We start from the raw sequence: 20992 nt of genomic DNA on the forward strand, positions 1-20992 counted from the left end.
CTACTGACTAAAAACAAAAATCAGGATCAGTACGCTGAGGCTGCTATTTAAAACAGTCATGGCAGGACAACTCTGAAAATGGCTTAAAAAACAAACAGAATTCAAAATTCCTTAAAGTAGAAGAGAACCTATCCAGACGTTCGCACCTCTTTTATGTAAGTCGTTTTAGAGTCAGTAAGGTTTAACTACAAAGAAGCAGTTTTAAAAGATGGACCATCCCATCAATGGCCATTAACAGAGGACTGGTTAAATAAATTGGGGCACACTGATACAATGAATTACTAAACAGCTGTTTACAAATGAGGTGGACCTATGCAAAATGATATAGATTTTTCTCCAAGAATATTGCTAGGTTAAAGAGAAATCAAGGCACAGAGCAATGTGCATCCGTTTGTGTAAAAAGCAAAAACAAAAGAACACATCCACATAAAAACATATATACACATACACATATATGTACATAGATAAAAATGTATACACGCAAACACACACACAAATATGCTGGTAGATAGCTGTAGAAACAGTCAGAAGAATGATAACAACGGTTGCCTCTGAAACTAAGGTCTGAGGTAAGAAAGAAACTTCCTAATTTACCCTTTGGTGCTTTTAAAAACAATTTTATTACGCATATTATTACTTTTTCAAAGACAACACACACACACACAAACCCAGAAACTCTGAGACGTTTTATACAAGATGGTTCTTTAGGGTTAGTTCATTTCTTCCCAGGGTGATGAGAATTAAAAGAAAAAAAAATGATACTCCTGTACCTTCCCCTCACCATCCCAGGTTTGGAGCTCAGCACATTTTCAAGATTGCTTTTATTTTATCCCTTTAGCTATTTCTTAGGTGGAAAAGGTATATAGACTACGCCTTTCCCTGACAGCCTATAGGGGCGTATTTGGGAAAGCCATTAGCATGACCTTCTGGCCAGCCAGCTCATGGCTTCAAAAAGAGAATAAGAGTTGTAGGGGGATTGCGTAACAGTCTGCAAGGCCCACAGAGTAACCACACAGCTGTGTGAACAGCCACAGTGATCAGCACCATACTATTAGGCATCTCCACAGCACTCAGTCTGGGTTGTGGGGGAACTCCCGGCCTGTAAGTAAGGATGATCATGCTGTCCAGAGTTCCTGGTCCAGTCTTAATGACACAGGAGAAGCCAAGGTTGCTCACAGTCCAACAGACACTCTAGCCCTCTAGCTTAGCTGGGAAGCGTCTGGTTCAAGTCTGAGCTGTTCCTAACTAGAGAAGAATAAACCGTCATAATAAAAACGTCTCTTGAAATAAGCACTAGCTAAAATAAATGTCAAACATTTAATTACCAGCAATTTTGCTCTTTTAGAATTTGGAGGGGTTTGAGGAATGATTCCTTAAAATGTTCTTCAAGAAATGTGGACAGAAACCTTTTTGTTAATACAAATTTATTTGAGAAATGCCTCTAAATAAAATATAGCAGGTTCCCAATCCAGTTTTGTCACTGTAGCAAAGATGGTGCTTAAAGCAAAAAAACTTTAAATAAAGTTAGGGTTGACCCAACATCACTTCTTCCCTTCACCTCCTCATTACAGTCATGAGCCGCATAACAGTATTTTGGCCAACAACGGACCACATACATGATGGTAGTCCCATAAGATTAACATCATGGAGCCTAGGTGTGTAGTAGGCTATACTATCTAGGTTTGTGTAAGTACACTCTCTGGTGTTTGCACAACAACAAATTGCCTAATGACGCATTTCTTGGAAGGTATCTGTATTGTTAAGTGACACGTGGTTGTATATAATAAGTAGCTCATTGGTATCAGACCAAATAAAGGCCACTATAAATAATGAGGTTGAGATGGCTACATGAGGGTGCTCCATATTTAGACATACACACATATATATATATTTGTACCCATATATTTATACATATATACATGTTTTCACATATATATTTTATAATATTTCAAATATATAAAACTGCTATGCCATTTATTTCAATAAATATTTGAGGGCTTCTATGTATCATATATTATTTTAGGCGCTGGATGAAGATAATCTAACAGAATTAGTTATAGATAATGTTCAAACTATAAATTCTATTGGTTATTTCTCTTTTTACGTGCTGAGAGAAACTTTCCTAAACAGATAAAGACAAGGGGAATTGGGATAACCACAGTAATTAGGATAAAGGCAGGGGCTGTTTTCTAAAAAGAGAACAACTAAAAGTTAGCGCATGCTAAATGTTAAAGGCAGTGCACAGACACTGAGGGCTACAGAGCCAGAGAAATAAGTATCCCATGCAGGTTGGGGCAGTCAGAGAGGTTTGAGGCACAGGCATTGGAGAGAACAGACTCCAGCAAAAGAGAGGAGCAAAGGCGTCCTAAGTCGGGGAGGACTGGAGGGGAAATGGTGTAAATAAAGGCTCAGAGATGGAATGGAAGTGATGCGGAGAGTGATCTGGGCATATCTGTGTGATGCGAAGTAAGGCAGTCTACCAAGTTAGAGAGAGCTCCCTACTACCAATATGGCTGGCAAGGAGCCAAAGCAAAAGACAGTCATCTATCCATGATGGGAACTGGGGATCCAAACCCAACCCCTCCTCTTGGCTTTACCAGGTTTTAACACTAGACTAGGGAACCTAGTGGGGGAGCCGGGCCAGGGGATTGAGACTGGTTGATGAGTAAGTAAACAGCTCACCCTTTGACTACTGTCTCTAATCAGGTGACCACGTGTTTTTGTGTCAATTATACGTGTCACATTGCTTCCATTCATGTCTTTTCATCATAATCCTGACAGCCACTGAACAGGTGGTAAGACTTTTGGAAAATATGACCATTTCCTCTGCCCATACTATGCTCTTGATTGTGACTCAGTATGAAACCACTATGGTGTAAGCCTAATACTGTGTTCTGCCTTGACATCTGGGGAAAACCAAGAGGGCCCCGAATGGCCCTAATTAAGACAACTACCAAAGAGGGTGCCATTTTCTGGGATCCTTAAATACAAAGCAGGTGCACCAGTGGTTTCTAACAGGATTATCCAGAGAAGCCATATTGAAGGGTATATAAAGTTAGCTTCATGCACACCTAATTATATTTTGCATATATCCAAACAGACTCTGCCATGATAAACTCAAGCAATTTTCAAGTTAAAGGTATTAACATATGTGTTACCAAAATATGACCTATTCCATGTTACAGAATATTAAAATGTTACATTAAATACAGACCCCACCATGATGAAGTAGTGGAGAACTACGAGGAAACCAGTAGTCAAACCCAAAGGACCTCTGCTTTCAGTCCCAGATCTTAGTTTATCCAAGTCTACTTGAGTGTTTCCATTTTCTAACAGGAACCACAACTTGGATTTTCCCATACCCACAACTTGGAATTTCCCATTGTCACTGGGAAAGGCATAGTAGAGGCTTCTTGGGAGCCCACAAGTAGCCAGAGAGAGGGAGGTTAAGTTGTCGCCCATGAATTAATCAGTCCACTTCTTTATTTAAAGGTATACATGAACAATTTTGTTTACCATTTCGCTTCTAGAGGTACTGTCCACAAAGAAACTCTCTTAAAGGTCTACTCTAGACCACCTATGAATCATCAATAACCCCAAAGACTCATATGGAACCCATTTCTTTGTCAGAGCACCCTGGGGATACAGGTCCATTTTTTCAAGACCAAGAGGCTATAGAGGGCATCAGCAAAGGACTTGGGTTTTCCTCCCCTCTTAATCCCATGCATCAATGCATTTTTCCACTAGTTACACTGCTGACTAGCTCCATGATTATTTTTAGCTTCTTTGACTGGGAAACCAAGAAAACTCAGAACATTTCTATCAAACTTGGGTAATATCTTCCAAAGGTAGAATCAAGGAAAATGGAAGAAAAGCGAAAATAAACATGAATTCAAGAACTGAGATAAACATGAGGCCAGCCCTGTGGGCGAGTGGTTAAGTTTGCGCGCTCTGCTTCGTTTGCCCAGAGTTTTGCTGGTTAGGATCCTGGGTGCGGACATGGCACCGCTGGTCAGGCCACAGTGAGGCAGCGTCCCACACGCCACAACTAGAAGGACTCACAACTAAAACATACAACTATACTGGGGGAATTTGGGGAGAAAAGGCAGGAAAAAAAAAAAGATTTGCAACAGTTGTTAGCTCAGGTGCCAATCTTTAAAAAACAAAAAAAAAGAACTGAGATAAACAAATTTACTTTTGACAGGGTCACAAACAGTTCATCATAGTTCCATACATCCCTAGGAGCAGAGAGAAGGCAGTAGAGAAGAGAAGAAAAAACACCAGCTTCAGTGTAAGACAAACCTGCACTTGAATCTAGGCTCCGCCACTCACCTGGCTGAGAGTAACTGGCTAGCTAATTAGGCTCTTTAACTTTATACTTCCCTAACCTATAAAACTGAGATAATACCACTGGCTATGAAGATTAAATGAGATAACGTGAACATGTCTGGTACATGCAATGGACAAGAAATACAGACAAATTTTTAAAAAGCAGGCAAGAGAAGAGGCAGAACGTCATGGTCCATTAAGTATGCAGAATGGCAAGAGGAACGGAGAGCTTTTGTTCTCATTCACCCTGGTACCCCCAGAATTTAGTATGACACCCGCTCTGTTTCTTACCTGAATGGGTTAGTAAATGAATGGACTTTATCCTGATATCTCACACAAAAAGAGTATAGTATGAGCAGGCAAATCCAGCCTACCTCCTCTTTTTGTAAGGTCCGTGAGCTGAGTGGCTTTTATATTTTTAAAAGGTGAAAAAAAACCCAAAATAATATTTTATGATCTGGAAATTACATAAAACTCAAATTTTAGTGTCCACAAATAAAGTTTTATTGGAGCACAGCCACGCACATTTGTTTTTGCACTGTCTACGGTTGCTTTTGTGCTGTATCTGTGGAGTTGAATACTTGCAACAGAGACCATATGGCCTGTAAAGTCTAAAATATTTTCTATTGATCCTTTAATGGAAAACGTTTGCTGACCCTTCGTATAGTAGATGATCCAGAAGAAAGCAGTATATCTGCTTTGGAGCAAAACTACCTGTGTTTGAATCTTAGCTCTGCCACTTACTAGCTAAGTGAAAGTAAGTAAGCTCTTAAACTTACCGTGCCTCAGTTTCCCCATCCATAAAATGACAATAATATTGTGCCTCGTGAGAGGGCTTTATGATAATGAATTAACACAAATATCACACTTAGAACAATGCCTCGTACACAGAAAGCTCACTTGCTTGTGTGCACTCTCTTTCTCCTCATACACATATTTAAAGTGTCACCTCTAACATTAAAAAAATAAATTGTTACTCTAGACGCTTAAAAGTCTAGGCTTGTATAAGAAATGACTTCAGAGAGAAGCTTCTGCATTATCAGTCATGTGAAACAGCTCATCTGCAGTGTCCAGGTCTGAGTAAAGAACTCCTGCGGTGAGGTCATGTGAGCCACGCTTCTGCAGCAGGTCACTCCTGGGCTTGTGTTCCATGTTTAATTTCACTGCTCCTGTTTAGTAGCTTCCTACTCGTACAGTAATATCTCGAAGCTCAGAAGAATCAGTTTCATGTATATCACAATACTGTCTCCTATTTCTAAAAGAATTTCAGTCACCAACATAAATGACTTTGGGGGTACCCTACTAGACCTCAACATACTTTTTAAAGCTCCTTTCTAAAAGCTAGCTTTGTCCCTCTTTGGTAAATGATCACGATGATGACAACCTTGAGGAGTGACACAGGCTCAAACTACGAATGACATAAGAAGCATGTCACTCATGCAGTGAAGCTGCTGATTCCTTTAGTATGTGAATTTCATTTTGCAGCGTAAAGCAAAGTACCTGTATTTCTTTCCTAAATACACATTTTCACACTGGACTAAAGTGGAAAGAGTAGTAGACAGCAATTCAAACACTGATCCCCTGCTCTGAGCCACTAGTTAAAGGCACAAAAAAAGAGGACAGGAGGGAAGCAAGAAGAAATTAAGATACCAGAAAACAGTAAGAAAAGAGAGAAAGAGGAGAGAAATAAGGAGTGGGGAGAAAGACAAAGTGCCATCCACTCCCCACTCTGAGAAGTACATATGCGTTATTACCCTGGCTCTTCACTGAGCCCCCGGTGGCTTAGGCTTTGTGTTAGCACTGAGGTGACACGCAAGAAGGAAGACTCCGTTCCTGCCCAGGGGGAAACAGTGCTGACAGCCTCTGCCCTTCTCAAGTACCTCCAGAAAAACAATGGTCTCCTGAGGACAGAGATTGATTACTCCAAAACTTTCCATTTATTCTAAAACTTTCCATATTAAGAAAGCAAAACAAACAAACAAATGAAACCCCCCAAAAAACCCTTTTCTCTCAACTGGAATGGAGGGAGATAATAAGAGGAAAAGGAGGGAGCATTTTACTTTTCACTTTATGCACATTTAACATTTTTTAAAAAAAAAACAAGGATTCAATATAACTTTTATAATTAAAAAATTAATACACAAAGAATTAAGAATCCCCATTCTCCCTTCTCCAAGCTTACTAATCTCAATTATTTCAAGCATTCTTTTTTTTTCCCCTTTTAAAGATTTTATTTTTCCTTTTTCTCCCCAAAGCCCCCCGGTACATAGTTGTATATATTTTTTTTAGTTGTGGGTCCTTCTCGTTGTGGCATGTGGGATGCTGCCTCAGCATGGCTTGATGAGCGGTGCCATGTCAGCGCCCAGGATCCAAACAGGCAAAACCCTGGGCCACCAAAGTGGAGTGCATGAACTTAACCACTTGGCCACGGGGCTGGCCCCAAGCATTCTTCATAAACAGTATTTTTTTGAATACTTGGGGAGGAAAGCTCAAAGGCAAGAGAAAGGATGGGCTGGAGACAGCCATCCGCATCTGGACCTTCCTCAAAATGCAAAAACTCAGACCATGTTGACGTGGTTTATGGCAATATTTTTCAGCATACTTCCTGCAGACAGCCTATAAATGAATGACACACTTCTAACCCTCGAGACTGTCTACCTGCCGTCAGGGAAAATGATAAATTCCCTGTAAGGTAAACCCAGGGAGGAAAGAATGTTTTTACCCTAACTTCAGGTAAGTATAGTGAGTGAATCAGAGGTGTTTAAAAACTCCAACACCTCTGTTCCCAGTCACAGATTTTACTCATGGAATCCGCCCACAGGGCATTGGGAGAAAGGCCCCCAGAAATATTTACTGGGACCAAGATTTCAAAGAGCAGGCAGACATTAATTTACAGAGTATTAAAGAGCATACAAAAATACTTTGCTTCTTAACAGTAGGAGGGGTCAGTAAGAATTACAGATACTTAGGGGCCAGCGTGGTGGCACAGCAGTTAAGTGCACACGTTCTGCTCTGGCAGCCCGGGGTTTGCCGGTTCGGATCCCAGGTGTGGACATGGCACCGCTTGGCAAGCCATGCTGTGGCAGGCGTCCCACATATAAAGTAGAGGAAGATGGGCACGGAAGTGAGCTCAGGGCCAGTCTTCCCCAGCAAAAAGAGGAGGACTGGCAGCAGATGTTAGCTTAGGGCTAATCTTCCACACACACACACACACAAAAAAGAATTACAGACGCTTAGAATTACTACCACAGTGAGTCAATGTAATAAGGCCCCATTCAAGAAAATGGCTAAAATCTCATTTTAGCCTACTGTATGAAAGTATCAACAGTTAATCAAGTATCTACTGGGTATAAAAACATACCTAAACTCATTTTACCATCAGAAAAGCTCCTCAACCTATTAGAACTATTGTATTTGCTTATTTTTGCAGTATTTAAATTGTGCCCTATGAAAAGATTTCATATATTTTAATGAGACCAACACCCATTTCTTTAATAGTCATAGAAAACGTTCACCTTTCAGATCTTTATTTTCTATTCTTTGCTAAAGCCTTAGTACCAATTTCCATTTTAGAAGTGGACCGCCTGGTGATGTCGTGGTTAAGTTTGCATGCCCTGCTTTGGCAGCCTGGGGTTCATGGGTTCGGATCCTGGGCATGGACCTCCACACCACTCATCAAGCCATGCTGTGGTGGCATCCCACATACAAAATACAGGAGGACTGGCACAGACGTTAGCTCAGTGACACTTTTCCTCAAGCAAAAAGAGGAAGATTGGCACCAGATGTTCACGCGGGGCCAATCTTCCTCAACAAAAAAAAAAGTTCCTTTTATATTTCCCTAAATATGGTGCTCAGCACACAGTCAATGTGCAGTAAGCACCTGTTAACTAGAAGTAGTATTTAATACATTAATAGGAAAGACGTAATCTATTAAATACCTTTCACAGGTTATCTGTGCAAATCCGTACGTATACCTTAGCTGGCTTCTTAACAGCTAGAATATGGGATTTTATTTGCTGTACAGAGAGAATGCTAAAGGATAACGGTAAGAAGTTTTCTTAAGATTTTTCTAAAAGATTTTCTAACTTTCTTAAGTAAGACTCTTACGTCTTTCCCATCTGAATACCCAACTAGTCCATACCGGGGTTCATAACCCACTTTATTTGGAGATGACAGAGCAAAGCGTCTAAAATATTTTGGTAGATAGATAAGTGTTCAAATCCTGAAATAATTATGTGGATAATTCACCCGACAAGGAAAAACGCGTTTTCTGTAGCTAAACCATTCTGATCATTTCCCCACGTATACAAACACTGCACCAGGCCCCTCAACAGGCTTTCGACTTTGGGACATCTTAGTAAAATTTGGCTAACTCCAAAGGTACCTACAGACTGCCCAGATTTTTTCACTTTCAGTATGACTACATATGAGACACAGGGACAGTTCTTTCATTTAAGAAGATTTTCATAAAACTTTGATTTTTTTTTTTAGTGATACAATTGTCTTTGTGTTTTCCGAATAGCACAAGAAGATACGTTAAGATCTGTACTACTTAAGAAACTATGAAAAACTGCCTTTGATTGGTGTGGGAATTTAGACCCCACAGCTTCCTTCTGCAGGTTTGGTCAAAGGACTAGTGGAATGAGAGGAATTTAGTGGTTTCTTGCTTAACTATTCCAAAATAAGGAAGGATGCTCACTATGTATCTAATACAGACAGACGCATGTGAGGCCTTCTTACTCCACCTCTCTGCTCCAAGGGAGCTTTGTTTTAGTGAACAGCAGTAATTCTCCAAATCACTGTAACTGCTCTCCAAAATTAACAGATGTTTCCTGTGCATTCTGGAAGCCTGGTCAGTGGGACACTGGTTTACTCAAAATGCAGCTGGATTCTGACCTCACACAAGTAAAAGCAATATTTAACCTGACAACTATTTACTCAGAGGTGAACACCTATTTTGTGCCAGGTAACTGCTGGGGCCAAGGATACAAAGGTGCTTATAATCTCTTACAATATTTATTCTTATATCTCATATATCTTTTGTTTCTTTTTTTGGAGAGGGTGGTAGGGGGAAGTTAGCAAAGTGCTATGATAAAATGATGAGTTAGTGTTGTGCAATAGTAGACAGACCAAGGAAAGAGGTGCCTTGTACATAATCAATACAGTAAATGTTAGTACTACTTTTATTATACCATAAGCAGCATATGCCAGGCAATAAGCTAAAAAAGGGAGTGGTGACACAAGTATCCACAAATTTACTTCCTCATCCAGTCTTTCAACAAATGTTTACTGTTGTCAGGAATACAGTACCGTTCTAGGCACTGGGGACAAAGCTACGTAATAAAATCAACTACCTCCCATTCATGCAGGTTGTATTCTAGTAGGAGACAGATGAGCATAAAAATAAACAGATAATATACTGACACAAACAGGAAGTGTTAGAAAGGAAAATAGAACTGGGTAAGTGTTGATAAGGGGATAGGTGGACATGGGGGTATTTTGTTTCCTTTCCTACATTGGGAGGGGACATTTCCATGAAAGGTAACATGTGCGTCAGGTCTAGAAGGATGAGAGATAACCTGTCTGGGGGAAAGGGTATGTCAGGTAGTGGAACAAAACTATGAAAGGGAGGGGCCAGCCCAGTGGCTTAGTGGTCAAGTTCATGCTCTCTGCTTCAGTAGCTGGGGGTTTGTGGGTTTGGATCCTGGGTGTGGACCTACACACTGCTCATCAAGACATGCTATGGCAGTATCCCATATACAAAATAGAGAATGACTGGCATAGATGTTAGCTCAGTGACAATCTTCCTCACAAATAAAATAAATAAATAAACAAAAAATAAAATCACCAGCTTTTGGGGGGGGGAACTATGAAAGGGGTGTTCAGGAACATTGGTCACTCTTTATAGTAGGTAAGATCACGAGATCATCATGCGGGACCAGACCACAAAGTCTTACATACTAAGCTACAGAGTTTAGTTTGAGTTTCACTCTCTAGGGAGTGGGGCACCAAATGACACTTAATTACAAAACAATTCTTAAAAAGAAAAAACCAAGAATTCTCATCAGAAAATGGGCAAAAGAAACAGATATTTCAGCTTAGAGGATATATTGATGGCAAATATGCACATGAAAAGATATTTAACATCATTAGCCATCAAAGAAATGCAAATTACACCACAATGGTGTGTCGCCCCATACCTATCAGAATGGCTAAAATAACAAAGTGACAAATACCAAGTGCTAGCGAGGATGCAGAGACACTGATCACTCATACACTGCTGGTGGGAAAGTAAAACAGCACAGCTACTCTGGAAAACAGTTTGGCAGCTTCTTATAAAACTAAACATGCGGGGCCGGCCTGGTGGTGCATCGGTTAAGTGCACACATTCTGCTTTGGTGGTCTGAGATTCGCTGGTTTGGATCCCAGGTGCAGACATGGCACCACTTGGCAAGCCATGCTGTGCTAAGTGTCCCACATATAAAGTAGAGGAAGATGGGCACAGATGGGAGCTCAGGACCAGTCTTCCTCAGCAAAAAGAGAGGATTGGTAGCAGATGTTAGCTCAGGGCTAATCTTCCTCAAAAAAAAAATTAATTAAATAAACAAATAATAAAATATATTTAAAAAAAAAAACAAACTAAACATGCAATTACCATATAACCCACAACTGCACTTTTGGGCATTTATCCCAGAGAAATGGAAATAGATGTTGACACAAAAACCTGTACATGAATGTTCGTCACAGCTTTCTTTTTAAGAGCCAAATAGTGGAAACGGCCCTTTAACTGGACGGGCTTTAACTGGAATATTACTCAGCAGTAAAAAGGAAAGGACTATTGATGCATGCAACAACTTGGATGACTCTCCAGGGAATTACGCCAAATGAAAAAAGCCAACCTCAAATGTTTATATACTGTCTGATTCCATTATATATAAAATTTTTGAAATGATAAAAAATGTGAAATGGATTATTGGTTGCCAAGGACTGGGGAGTGAGGTAGGTGGGAGGTGAGTGTGGTTATAAAAAAACAACAGGAGGGATCTTTGTGGTGATGGAATTGTTCAGTATCTTGACTGGGATGGTGGATACACAAACCTACACATGTGATAAAATTATACAGAACTAAATACACACACACACTGAGTACAGGTAAAACTGAGGAAATCTAAATAAGATCAGTGGCTTGTATCAATGTTAATATGCTGGTTGTGCTGTTTTACTATAGTTTTACAAAATGTCACCATTAAGGGAAACTAGCTAAAGTATACCTAGTTTTACTCTGTACTAGTTTTTCTTACAACTGCATGTGAATCTATATTATACAAATAACAATTTCAATTAAAAAAAATAGGGGCTGGCCCCGTGTCCGAGTGGTTAAGTTCCTGTGCTCCGCTTCGGCAGCCCAGGGTTTCGCTGGTTCAGATCCTGGGTGCGGACATGGCACAGCTCATCAGGCCACGTTGAGGTGGCGTCCCACATGCCACAACTAGGATTCACAATTAAAATATATAACTATGAACTGGGGGGATTTGGGGAGAAAAAGCAGGAAAAAAAAGAAGATTGGCAACAGTTTAGCTCAGGTGCCAATCTTTAAAAAAAAAAATGATAATAATAATAATAATAAACCAGGGTGTAATCTCCTCGTGAGTAGGAACGGTCCTTAATTTCTCTGACTTCTAGTCTGATCCCCTGCCTCCCACTGCCAAATGTTGAGACTAGCCTGACAGAAGGACATAATAAGAGGTAATTATTTGTTTTCTGGTTTATCCGAGGAGAAATTAAAGTTATTCATTTCTATAAAAGTAACATCTATATTTTCTAAAACTCTCTATATAAATTCTATAAAACAAAACCCCAAAATCCAACTCTGAAGTAGCTGATTAGCTACTAGGCATCACTTGAAAATATCCCCTCTAGCAGTTAAAATGTCACTATGTTTACTTGAGAATCAGATGCCTTTGAAATCAACGGCCATTAGGTAGGAGTCTTTGGGCACCAGAGGCATGGGAAACTGGCAGACCAAGGGCACACGATTTCAGCAGGCTGCTATAACAAAAGCCTTCAGAGCAATAGCACTCCGCTGTCCCTTTTCCATCCTCTGTTTTAGCATAAAACATTGGGAAAAAGAGAGGCAAGAAACAAGTGATGTAGGGCAGTGAAACATACGTATCTACATCTGTAGACTAAAAACTGTAAGCATTTATTACATACTTTTTGATAATGAAACATCCTGACAATGAAGCCAATTGTGTAGCTATTTCCAGGTAGATTTTAATTTGGATTAAATTGAGAGAAAAAAACTACAAATTCATTTAAAGTCTGAATTATAGGGTATTTTAAATGAAATACTTTGAGTACTTTCATAGACACGTATCTACCTCTAACAGCCAAGTAGAAGACTTATCAGGCTTGCTTTAGAGAAGCCTGTTATGATTAGCACTGTAATTATTTTACGCAAAAACGGTTCTAAAATGCCCAGCTGGATGCGCATAGAAGGAATTTAAGTATGTTTTCTAAAATAAGATTTACAGCATTTATTTGCTTAAAATGAGACTGGCCAAGTTCAGTTGAGCCTAGGCAGGATGAATACAGATGCCGAATTAAAGTCACAAAGAGGCATGTCCATCAGTTTTACCTTGGAGGTTGATTCTGCAAGTCTCTCAGTGGACAGGCTCAGGGATTGTGACCTGTGTCAGGGGCCCCAGGAACGATGTTGGCAGTGCTTTATCTAAAAATTTCTCTCAACCTACAGCCCAAGTGAATGTGCTCCCTCACCCAGTTTCTAGGTGTTGCCCTCTCATAATTCAAAAGGCTCCAGAAATCACACCTCCTCTACTCTTCAACTGGAGAGAGTGTATCACCTGCCTACCATTCACTTAAATCTATTTTTTCATTAAGAAGTAAGGATATTATGTCGTTATATATGTTCAGCCTTACAAAATTATCTACTTTGGGGATCCATAAACAGTAATTAACTATTAACTACAGTGCTTTAGAGGTCAGAAAGTACTTGACAGAGAATGAAATGAGGAACAGGGAAAACAGATAAAAAAGCAACTGTCACGTAAATCAGTGGGCAAATATGAGACATGCACAACCCCTTCTGTGTCATTAATGTCCACATGCAACTGGTAAATGAAAGGAACCATTTTAACTTGCTTTGAATAGTGGCCACCACTAACTTGACTAAATGCAAACATGGCATGATTAATTCAGTTTCCAACCGTTAAAACACCTATTTTCTAACCATAAAAGCTTTCCAATCAGTAAGCCCTTCTTGCATAAAAAATCCGGGGCTCTGAAAATGCCCATTATTGTCTATACATATCACTACAGGTGTCCCTGTGTTTTCTGTCTAGACAGTGAACAAATTGGGGACAGCAATATTTTGTCCATTGTGGTCCCCTGGGCAGAAGATTCACAGACTTCTCCAATATTAAACATAAAAAAAAAAATCATGGCAAAACCAGTGCCTCACAGCACAGAACAATATGAATACATTCTGATTTAAAATCAATGTCTCAGGGTCAGAAAATGTGGTTTCATACTCAGTTTATCTACATATTAGTTATTGTGCCCTTGGGCAAATTACTTGACCCCGTTAAGTCTTAAGTTCCTCATTTGTAAAAGAAGATAATATCCATCTTACAGAATACTGGGACTAAATAGCACATGCAAGAGCTCTTAGCATAATGCTTGGCATATCAGAAATACAGAGTAAATTGTAGCTATTACTATTAAGCATAGAATCCAGGCTATTTGATGTTAACAGCATTTCTTATCCTTGATATTGTCTGGGTGATAAACTTTTGGTGAAAAGGGGAAAAAACTGGATCGATGGGGAGTCAGATAGTTGGAGGGAAGAAAGTTTTGTCAACATATATTAGCAGCCTCAGATATTTGTTGACTGAAAGTTTGTGCTTAGTTTGAATATTCACCTCCCTGAAAGCACCATTTAAAAACTAAGAGCCGTGTAATCCTGTATTCATAAGTAGTTGTGTGTAGCCCTCCTTCCCAATAGGGGTAACAATATCCGTTATAACAGCAGAAAAAAAGGCAAGGCGCAAGCAAACCTGAACCTTTTCGCAACAACGAAGATCATTTGCGTTTTCTAAATCTTGCTGACTTTCTCCATAATGCTTCCACAACAGCATTAGAAGGGTCAACGTGGTATTTTGAAGCACCAGGTTGGAGCCTTGTTTTGCAATTTCCCACCTCTGTGCTGTGGGGAAAGGTTACGAGTTTGCTGGGCTTGGTTTCATCAGTGAACGAAGAGGCTGCATGGATGATTTGTAATGACTCCTTTAGTTCTAAAATTTAATGATTCCAGGATATTTAATCTAAAACCATTAAAAGACATACTTGAATTCCCAGAGTTTGCAAACTACCTTAAAGGTCTCCCAGTTAAGTTTCCTCACCCAAACTTTTGCTACCAAATAAATCATACCTGGACTCATGAAAGATCTCATTATTTATCCTCCCAAGTCCTTCCCACAACCTAACAGGGCAGTAAATAGGAACTGTGCTGCATCCTCATGTTTCTAACAGTGGAGCTACAAAAGAAAAATTAAGTAGTGAAAAAGCTATTCATTTAAAGCAAAAATCTCTGTTTACTAGTGACTTCGGATACATCTAAAGACCAATAGAAAGACAGAAAAAAAAGCTACCGATTATTCCTTCATTATACATTATATCTACTTTCCTGGACTTGAAATTACAGTTGCCAAACAATTAAAATCAGAACTGCTTCCCAGATTAAGGAAAAACAAAATAAGCTATTCTAAATTTATTAAAAACCAAATCTATTAATTCCTAATGTTTCAAATGATGCTAACATATGCCAAAATAGATCAACTGTTATAAATATGTTACCAAGAAACTGATTTCAAAAAAAATATATGATCTAAGTAAAACAAAGTTTTCAACGGAATCCACAGGAGCTAAAAGAACAAGCAGTTACACCATTTCAAACATAAAAAGGCTAAATGTGTTTATTTTCCTTTTATTTTTATCCAAACATTCAGGGGAAACTGATTTTCTTTGTTCAGTGTTTATTATTTCACCTTTCCTGAAGCAGAAACCAAAATACTTTGATAAATGGGAGAGTGTGATAAACAGACCCTTGAACATCAGGGTTCAGAACCACTAATCCAGTTGCATTTCCATCTTTGTCCGTTTTTTCTGAAGTCACCACCACCATGATTCAATTTCTTTATGTATAAAACAGTATGATAACACCAAATACAACCTTACTCCAATTTACACTTATTGGGAACCAAAACGGATCTACAATACATGCAACTAAGAAGGGCTGACAAATCTGAAAGAAAACTGCAGAAGATAAGCTGTTCTTCCCGGAAATACTACCATAGTACTTTATTCCACTGACAGTCTATTTGGCCAACCTAATTTTTATAGGTTCAATGATAGACTGCCTCTGCCTGATGAAAAAACTACCTGCAAATACTTTTTTCCTCCAGAGATCCACAAACACAAACAATTATCAGACGCAGACTGAACCACCAAAGTAGTTTTTCCATACCACCCAGAAGAAACTAGGCTGTTCTATTCTCAAACTTAACTTTGAAACTCAGTACTTAATAAAAAGGTCACTACTTCCTTGTAGCTTCCCACATCCAAATGTGCTACAATTGGAACTGCTCTTTGTACCTAATATAGTTTCAAGAAAGTACTAAAATAGACTCAAACAGACATGTCTGCTTTTTTAATCAAGGGCTTTCCCTAAATACCAAATTAATTTATGCAATTCCAGGAAAAGATGATGCATTTAAAAGAAATGTCTGGAGGAACACAGAAAGCTTACAAAAGTAATATAAAAGCACCGGCATCACTTATGAGTACCTGAAATACGAACATACTCCTCCCCTTAAGTATGAACACAAGCCTACAGCTGGAATTCCCCTGAACCGCCTGGAGGACTGGTAAGCCAAAGTTTATCTTCTCCCCCCTTCATCCTGTTCCCTCTTACCTTTTCTTCCTTGAACATACTAGCATTTAAGAGTCATAGGAACTATTTATTTAATTTTATTCCTCTGTTTCAGTATTGCCACAGTCTGATTTTCTACTACTTTCCACTGCATTTTTCACATATTAGAAGCTAAAGATGTTCTTGCGGGCTGGCTGGGAACCTCACTCTGACTCTCAGTTATTTCAATGGCAAAAATGCATTGAGTTCCAAACATCCTACTAATAAATTTAATCCATTCAAAGACTGATGGATTGTCTGACTGTCTTTACCTATCAGGTCCTTTACAGGAATAAAAGTGCTTAGGAAAAGAACGAGAGCCCTCCTTGTCACCCTCCCCACATCTGCCGCTTCCCAGAAGGTTCACTTTGGGAACATTTCTCCAGGAAATAGGTCAGAAGCTCATTTTGCAAAGCAATTTTCTGTCTCACTGATGTAATTAATTGCAATTTTAAGAAAACAATATCATCACATCCTTGGCTAAATTACAGATTTTTTAGATTTTTAAATTTTTATTATTCAAAAATTTAATTAAAACCCAGCAATGGAAAACCAATCAATCATCTCCAAAAATAATGCTACTTTTCCCCCTCAAAATGTGGAAAGCTCAGACATCTCAAAACAGTGTATTTTTACCAAGCAAGACAGGATATGTGTGTCTGTGTACACACACAATTGCAATGTAGGATATTTGTTCTTGCATCTCTGACTAAAAATATGTCTCTAAAAGTATAAAGCGACAATCTACCACATAAAAGTATACATATTTGATAAAATATCATTTGTTTTGGCAAGAAATGAGACCAAAGCAATAAAGCTGGACAAAATACTGCAATTTAACTAATTCCTAATACTTTTATTTACAAGGAAAAAAGAAAAGCTTTATTGCCAAGAAAATCCAGTGCCTCTAGCAGCAGTTGCAAATGTAGGGTAGGTATGTAAACAAACAGATTTGCCAAAACTGTGTGACTATGATTCCTACACAAGAAACACAAAGTTAAAAAGCCATACAAATTTTTGATGTTTCCTGAGCTTATGCTGAAAATAACTCACAGGAAAGGGCTGCTGTTGAGATATAGGAGTCCCACCCCCACCCTCTAACTCTGCATAATCTTATCAGCGCTATGACAACATGGAGCTGCTCATTAGGGCTATTAATTTATACTTGGATCATTACATTAAAATCCAGCAGTACCACCAGATGGTAAATGCAACCCAAGAGAGAGATCTTCTGGACCAGGTCAAATGATTTATAATGCAAATGCCATAATGGAATTTGAGAATTCTTGCAATTTGGCATTACAAGTCATCTGGCAGCTCTTTAAGCTCAGTTTTGTGTTTAAAATGGGGGAGAAAACAAACAAACAAAATACTTAGGACTTCCCTTCATCAGAGATAAGAGTATACTGATTAATTAAAAAGAAATAATTTTGAAGTTTATTTTATTGTGAATCCCAGTGCTTGAGGAAAACCAAAAGATAAATCCAAATCTGTCAAGTGATGGGGACTTCCGGGCAAAGTTTCAAGGGACAGCAACCCACATTTGCTGATTCCACTTCCCCTGCTCTCAGTCCTCCTCAGTCTGCAATCTGGCTTTTCCCCTCAGAGCACCAATGAAACTACTTTCAGCAAGGTTACAAAATGACCTCCTAAATGCCAAATCCAATCATGTCCATTTTATAAGCCTTGGGTCATGTGTCACCACCTCTGTGAAGTCATCTTTAGCACCCTCCCGGGGGAATAACTCAGACAAAGCTTGAATTGATAAAGCCATGTTGTCCTATAATCATCTCTGCCTCACTGGACAGAAGCCCCTCAGGAGCAGGCACCCCCTTTCACCTCTGAATGCTCGGTGCTTGACACATGCTCAATACTGTGGCATAAATAAACTGAGGGCTTGCTAGGTTACCTAGGGAAATCCAATTATCCTACATTTTCTTTGAAGTGCTTATAACAAGAACAAACTAAAACAACAGAGGAAAAACTTGGAATGTTTCCAGGGAAATTTTTCCTTGGTTATAGAATCGAGAAATCTGCTACAATTTCAAGAGGAAAATTCCAACATTTGGACACTACTGTTTTGCTGATTTGTCCATAAATCTTTAACATCAAAGGCCCAAATTTTAAGAACTTCCTTATTGGAAATCAACCTTCTTAAGTAATAACAGCAAATGAGCACTTGCCATGTGCAAACCAGTGAGAGGGAACGGCGGAGGTCTGCTAGGTGTTTTAGATTTATTAGATCTGAAACGTTTCAGGGAAGAGAGCTCGTAGCTGTACCCAGAACGCACGGGAATACTCCAGAGTGGCTCACCATCGTACTTCCAACACAACTGCTTTTGAGAGCCAGAGCAGTGACCCAATGATGACCTATCTGGGAACACCTACAGCTACTATTTCTATGGCCACGGGAACTCCCCTGCACCTTCAGATTTGGCTGTTCCTCCTTGCCCACTCGGGGGTTTCCCAGGGCCACTCCTTACCCATGCAGCCCCCTCCCCCAGTTTCTTCTACTCACCCTGACCTGGGGTCAGAAAGCCAATTAGCAGCATCCTGCTGTCAGCAAAGGACAACAGGGAGGGAAAGAGGGCAAGGATAGGAATAATAAGGAGAAAAGAAGGGAAAGCAAATCTACTGCATAGTAAATCCCAACCACCCAGCCCTTCCTTTCTCCTTATCACACCCACTGTCTCATAATCTTTCTCACAGCCAGCCCAGCCCCCAGTTTCCTCATTCCTCTTTAGTCGCCTCGCCCTTCCACAAACCCTGCTGCCTCAGACCCAGTGGATTTGCTCTTCGGACGTCCCAGTGCTCAACTCCACCCTTGCCACACGTCTTGCCTCAGCCCAAAGAAGCGCTAAGAGGAAGAATTCATCTGGGAAGAGGGAAGGGGAGGCCAGTACAGTAATGGTTAATACAATTCGGGGGCTAAACTGGAACCTTTACCATTTCCAAAACTGCTTCTTTGGGAAATACACTCTGAGTTCCAAACTATCATGAACTAATTTAGAACACGACCTTATTTGGAATTGGGGCCTGCCTACAATTCTCTCTTGATAAATTATAAACATGTTGTTAGAAATTTGTAAACCATAAGCTGATGGATTCATGAAGCATCTACATTCTAAGGAAGGTGAGCATGTGGACCACCCCCAGGCTTGCCAAATGTCTGTTGGATCCACGATCTGGTTGGTTACATATGTAGATCTCGTAAACTAGTGAGTCTCTACGACTCTAGTTTCTCTCCCCTAGGTAGATCCAGACTCACTTCCCTGGGGGTTGAGAAAGTGTCAGACACTCTTCTGATTCACTCCAGCAGAAAAATCTCAAACAGGGTTAATTTGCATTTTTTCTTACCATTTTAGAACCCGGGGGTATTGGATTTTGAATGAATTTCTCCAAGGCACACGTCTACTCTTTCAACAGCCAGACTACCAAGTAGGATTTCCACTTGGATCCTCTCAGCTCACCTGAAACGTAAGCCCCACTTCTCATTTACCTCATTTTACAGTGTCCAGCTGTCCTCACGAAGGCTTGGGTTTGGCTTTCTCCATCCATTCAATGTTGTTCACAAAAGGTACAACTTCCCAGGCAAAACTGCTAGTCGGACCCTATGACTGACGGCTTTTGATTCAGCTGGCACATTTTAGGAGTCTCAAGCTTGTGTAGGGCTCCCCGCTCCAGGCCTAAACACAAATCTCTGTGGAAAGCTAAATTCAAAAGCACAGCTCACCCACTCTTCACCAGGCTGCCCTACCTGACAGCCTGCAACCTGTCCAAAGCCACCCTCGGTTTCCTGTGGCCTCGAGAAAGAGCTCTCCTTATGAATGCCATCCAGCTGCACTGGCAGGCTGTGCACATTAACCCCTTCCAACCTCGTTCCCTGGAGCAGCAGTGCCCTAATTGCATAAGAAGCATACCAGATAAAGGACAAGTTCCAGAGGTTTACAGCTTGTGCGAGAGATAATGACAAACCCTGGGGATTGAAGCCTGAGAGCCAACAGGAAACTTACCCCAAGGGCCAAAAACCAATTTCAAGAAAAAAATTCATTTTAGCTAAGGATAGCAGAATATCATGACAAAGCCAAATTCATTCCTCATTCTCTCTCTCTCTCTCTCACACACACACATACACAAACACACATGCAGAAATACTACACAAAAGCAAGTTAAAAGGAGGATAGTATCAACAAAATTGTTCCATGGAAAGAGGAGAAGAGCAGGCATGAAAACAGACAATTTTTTTCAAAAGTTGGATATTTAACTCCAGTTCTCTGTTGACATATTTATGCTGCAGCAGGGGCTTCCGCCTAGGTACTGTACTAACGTTCAGTGAGGAGGCAAACAGAACGGAGTCAGCTCTCAGAAAAATTAGGCAAGGGAGGTAAGTCACCTTTTATGGGTCAAAGGAGGAAGGCAGAGAGGATTACAAGCAAGGAAAAATGCTACGAGAGCAACTGAAAGTTAAAAGGAATTTAGAACAATTTATTTTTCTTGGTGCACCAAGATTCTGTTTGACAATTTTATTTGTCCAATTCACTCAATAATCCTTTTTTTTTGGGCCCCCCAGTATGTGCCACATATGTTCATATTTCTACAAAAACTCCCATTTTAAGACCTGAGTATTCAAAGGCCTGAAGTTACTGACCTAAGGAGAATACGATGACCTCATAT

The 20992-nt window shown here is 39.9% G+C and overlaps 1 protein-coding gene across 4 annotated transcripts in view; it reads right to left on the bottom strand.

Annotated features, from left to right (window-relative positions):
• The window catches only part of FGD6 (FYVE, RhoGEF and PH domain containing 6), a 106862-nt gene that overhangs the window by 75839 nt on the left and 10031 nt on the right, over positions 1-20992 (bottom strand). The window lies entirely within an intron of this gene.

Source organism: Equus caballus, chromosome 28 (assembly GCF_041296265.1).
Source record: "Equus caballus isolate H_3958 breed thoroughbred chromosome 28, TB-T2T, whole genome shotgun sequence".
NCBI lineage: Eukaryota > Metazoa > Chordata > Mammalia > Perissodactyla > Equidae > Equus > Equus caballus.